This window comes from Petaurus breviceps, unplaced genomic scaffold, assembly GCF_028583685.1.
Source record: "Petaurus breviceps papuanus isolate PSGF00001 unplaced genomic scaffold, PetGlider_PUasm1.0 90779, whole genome shotgun sequence".
In the NCBI taxonomy this organism is placed as follows: domain Eukaryota; kingdom Metazoa; phylum Chordata; class Mammalia; order Diprotodontia; family Petauridae; genus Petaurus; species Petaurus breviceps.
In genome coordinates this window covers 11,591,872-11,596,885 of record NW_027187344.1, presented here as the reverse complement: position 1 = coordinate 11,596,885, position 5,014 = coordinate 11,591,872, and the positions used below count along the sequence as shown (strand labels likewise).

The window sequence follows — 5,014 nt, the reverse complement described above, 5'->3', positions numbered from 1 at the left end:
TCTCTCTCTCTCTCTCTCTCTCTCTCTCTCTCTCTCTCTCTTTTTCTCCCCACTATGTGAAAACATACTCAGGTCTACTCTATTCTCCAAAACCTTTCTTTGAATTTTGAACTCTAAATTAAAAAAATGAATGTTAAAAATTATTTTTACACAGAATTGGGAAATATTGAAAGTAACAGGAGCAGCTAGGTGGCACAGTGAATAGAGCACAGGCCTTGGAGTCAGGAGGACCAGAGTTCAAATCCGGCATCAGACACTTAACACTTACTAGCCATGTGACCTTGGGCAAGTCACAATCTCAATTGCCCTGCTCTTCCCCCTCCAAAGTAAAAAAAAAAAAAAGCAAAAACAAAAACAAAAAAAGAAAGTAACCAAAAAAATCATCTAGTGTTACTCTCCTTATTTTGAAGATAGGGAAACTAAGGCCCAGGGAACTTATTTTAAGTGACTTGTCCAAGTCACTTAGCAGAAGGAAGAAAATGGCAAGGCTGGGATTTGAACTTTGGATTCCAATGAATTAATAAGAATTTATTAGGCTGTTAACTATGTGCTGAGGCCTTGGAGATACAAGTATGAAGAATAAAATAACCTCTGCTCATAAGGGGCTTACATTCTAATGGGGGAGACAACAAGTACATACATACACACACATATATAAAAGAATTAAATGCAAAGTAATTTGAGAAGGAGGGTGCTTGCAGTTTGGGTGGAGGGGGATCGAGAAAGGTTTCACGCCAAAGAAGGTGTTTGAGCTGAATCTTAAAGGAAGAGAAAGAGTTATGAGGTGGAGGTAAAGAAGGTGGGGGATGGCCAGTGCAAGGGGACTGATGGGAGATAAGTCAGTTTGTCCCAACTGAAGTGTGGGAGGGAAAGTAATGGCCAGTGAAGATGGAAAAAGAAATTGGGGCCAGGCTGCTTAAGGCTTTAAAAGCTAAAGAGAGGAGTTTTGATTTCATATTTAGTTTATATTTGATATAAAATGCACACAAGGATTTTATATTTCATTTATGTAGAGCTCTTTCTACTTCCTCATGCTGCCCTGAGATGAGAAACAGTGTAGCCCAGTGAAAATAGCATAGGATAGGAGGCTTGGGTTCTGGTCCTGGGACTAGTGGGCTTGCACAACATGATCCTGGCTTAGTCACTTTCTCTCCTCTCTTTTCCCAAGCTGTAAAACGAGGGAGTTAGACTAGATGGCCTTGATGGTCCATTTCCTATTCTAATATTCAACAGTTCTATGACTGTTGGTTTTCTTGGTGGGTTTTTTGGTTTGTTTTTGCATGTAATTTCCTTTTTTTCTTGTATTGCTTTGTTTCTTTTTAGGTAGGAGGGAGGATTTCAGGAAAAAAGAGGCAAGGAGGAGGGGCAGGAGAAAGAAAGGACAGACAAAGGAAGTAGGGGAATCGATAGATGAAAGGATAAGAGAGAGGAAGGAGTCCAAAGGGAGCTGGTAGGAGGAGAATGGGGAGCAGATGGGAAGCAGGAGCGGAGGAAGGCAACCGACAAGGTGACAACATATGTTTTCCTCAGTACTCAGAGCCTAAGAAAATCACGGTTCCTCTCACCACCTGGCCGCTTTACTCCTCAGGGGCTGCTAGATTTTCAAGGAGTGAGGTGCAAGGGAACTACGCATCAGGGCTGACTTTGGGGCCAAATCAGAAAGGACTAAGGATCCATATGAACAAGTATTGCACAAGCTGACCCCCACATCTAGAATTCTAGCCTGTCAACTTGAATGTGAAGCAAGTTCAAATAGTAATAGCTTCTCCAGTGTCTTAAGCCATGTGGAATTGGAATCTTTGACCAAGCAGTGAATCTCTAATTTACTTTTAAAATTTTTTTAGCATGTACATTGTTATAAAGCAGATTTTCTTCTCTAATAGCTGAATAAGCTCTAAAAACTTTCATAGGTTGATGCCACCCCTCCTCCAATCACCAGGACTGAGAGGAGAACAGATGCTTTGGGGGCCAGGCTACAGTCTCAAAGGGGAGGAATCAATCAATCAATCAATAAATGTTTATTAAATACTTCTATATGCCAAGTACTGTGCTAAGTGGCTTCTTTGGCAGTGATGGGATATGACTAGTATCAAAGGTAAGGAGATTTCTGTGTGAAGATGTCCTGGACATTTGACTCATAACCTAGACACAAAATTGCAAAGGACATTTTAAGCATTTTATTGGATACTGAAACCTCAGTTTCCTTATCTGAAAAGTGGAAGCTGTATTATATGCTCTCTTAAGATTTTCAAGGAGTGAGGTGCAAGGGATCTATCATTTTAAAAAATCAGTGACAGAAATATTTTGAAAATCTCAAACTAGGTAGCTTTCCTTTAAGTGATTCAGCATAAACAGGTCTGGCTGTCTTATGAGTACAGACATACATACTCAAAAATAAAATTCTTTATCCTGATGTTGTCTGGTGCAGTCCACAGCTCCCTTTCTCCCATCATGTGACATCCTTCCTGAATCTCAGAACTCCTCCTCTGTCCCCTCCTCCTTCCCTCCCCTCCTCCTCACCCTGCCAATCTTCCCCCCCCCATATCTCCCTCTTTCTTTCTCTCTTTCTGTTTCCCTCTTTCTCTATTTCCCTGTTTCTCTCCACTCTCACCTGCCTCTCTCTCTCACACAGACACAGACACAGACACACACACACACACACACACACACGGTCCCCCATAGTCATGAGCATCTGGTCAGGATTGATTCTCTGCAGAGGGTTGGATGCTGCTGCCATTGCAGCATTACCTGAAGACACCTTGTGGCAGTCTGGTTCTCAGCATTTGCCTTGGGCTGCAGTCTACAATGCCTCAAACTGCCGTCTTCTCTCCTGCAGAGATCAGGATCCCAGTGCCTTTCCCTTATAGAAAGAGGCATTCTTATGGGATTGGGATGAGACTCTTATGGGATGGGATTGGGAGAGACTCAGACACATATGACTCTCTTGAAGAACACAAAGGTCTTTCTTATTATCTTTCCGCCCTCCACCAAGGGTCTTGTTCTGGGAGGCTGGAATTTATTGCTGGCCTCTCAGCTATTACAACTATATTTTTAGGGGCTTTGGCCAAAGGTCACTGGAAAACTTAGAGAGCAAAGAATAGGTGCAATAAACTCTTTAACATAAGTTATAAAGACAAAAATAGACTCAAGCTAGACATAGCTTCTGGGTGGCAAACTAGTTTATATTTCAGAAAATAACACTTTTAATTTATATGGCTCTTTTTTGGGAGTTATAGACCCAGTTAGGAAAAGCTACCAATATAGATTCTCACCTCCTTTGAAACTTAAGAGTTTTAGAGAGTTGCCTAGTGGACAGAGACATTAAGTGACTTGCCCAGAGTCATTCAACCAGTATGTATCACAGACAATACTTGAACCCAGGTCTTTCTGACTCAGGTTAAGACTCTCCAGCCACTACTGCATGCTGCCCCTTGCTAACATGGCACTTTACTATTTACAAAATGCTTCTATGAATAATTACCTCATTTGATCGCCACAACCTTATGTGGTAGGTGGGGCTGGAATTATCCCTAATTTACAGATGAAGAAACAAGTCCTAGAGAAGTGAGGTGACTTCACTAAGGTCACTTAAGTAACAAATGACAGAGCCACGGATCAAATCCAGGCCTTCAACCTCCTCATCCAAGGCTCTTTCCACTCCTCCAAGCTGAATCATCAGACATATAGATCACCTTGTCACTTTAACTGTAGTCACTTTAACAGTATCTCCTGAAAGTTTCTTACTTCATACTTGGAAGTGGACAATGAAGCTTCTGGCAGAGATGCCCTAGACAGAGTGTAAAGATTTTACCTCTCAGGTGTCTCTGAGCAGTTTCTGTTTCTCCTCTCTCTAAAGAAAATCAAGAATCCTTATATTTACTAAGAAATCTGAACTCAGTTTAATTCAGCTCAGCAAGTTTTTTTCCCTAGGAATTCTACTCCTGAGTTCTCATCTAACTCTTCCTGCTTAGTACAGTGCTTGACACACAGTAGGTACTTAATGTTTGCTGATTGATTATATCTTGATTGCAGATGCTGGAAAACCAAGGCTTCCTGCCAGTGAATGCCGCTGGACTGGCTAATAAAAGGAGATAGCTGTAGATTATATGGTGCTCTGGCTTCTTAATACACTTTACCAAAATGCTCCTTATTCTCCATGACAATGAAGTGGCTATCAATAAACTTCTTAATGCAAAGGAGCTGAATGAGGTCAAAGGAAAGGGATGAATAAGCCATGTTTTTTTTAAAAAAAAAAGGAGGAGGAGGAGAAGGAGAAAGAAGAAAAGGTGAAGGAGAAGGAAAAAGAGAAAAAGGAGAAAGAGGAGAGGGGAGAAAAAGGAGGAAGAAGAGAAAAAGGAGGAAGAGGAAGAGAAGAAAGTGGTATTCAGCACTTTGGGACTCAGTATAGGAAGGGGTAGAAACTAGTCAAATTCACTTGCCTGATGAATGTGATGTAGGGAAATTAACTCTGGACGAGGAGAACTCAATTGAAATCTTGGCCCTAGCATAAACTAGTTACTTGACTTTGGGCAAGCTACTTCCCCTGTCCAAGACTCAGTTTCCCCATCAGTAAAATAAGGGTATAGGGCTGTATTTTATTTCATTCTAGTAAACATTCAGTAAGCATATATGACGTGCAAGGTTCTGTAATAGGTTGGGAATTCAAAGACAAAAATGAAATGGTCCTTGACTTTAGGTAGCTTATATTCTACTGGGATGGGAGAGGGATGTGTGTGTGTAATGTAACACCAAGGAAAGGCAACTTCCCAGGTTCAAAATACCAGCATAGGTGCTCTCCATTTTATTCAGTGACCAACCAAGAACAGAGAAGATCAAAACATGACATCATTCCAAATACAGCATTTACTAAATGTGATTAAATAATCTCCAAGGACTACCCCACCCCAGGACCTTTCAATCATTCAATCAATTACAAAATTCCTGGTCTAAATACTTCTCCACCCCTAGTCTATACCTTCATTTAGTCCACCACAAAGCCCCTCTTCTCAAATGG

General features: G+C 41.1%; 1 long non-coding RNA gene across 3 annotated transcripts in view; it reads left to right on the top strand.

Moving 5' to 3' along the window:
• The window catches only part of LOC138147198 (uncharacterized), a 19,693-nt gene extending 15,590 nt beyond the window's left edge, over positions 1-4,103 (top strand). For 2 of the 3 annotated variants that reach the window (XR_011164722.1, XR_011164721.1), the window contains exon 6: positions 4,033-4,103. This is a non-coding gene — a long non-coding RNA (uncharacterized lncRNA). Of the gene's footprint in view, positions 1-1,910; positions 2,043-4,032 lie in introns of those variants that run through there. The other variant, XR_011164723.1, reaches the window with a different exon arrangement.
• The last annotated feature ends 911 nt before the right edge of the window (positions 4,104-5,014 follow it).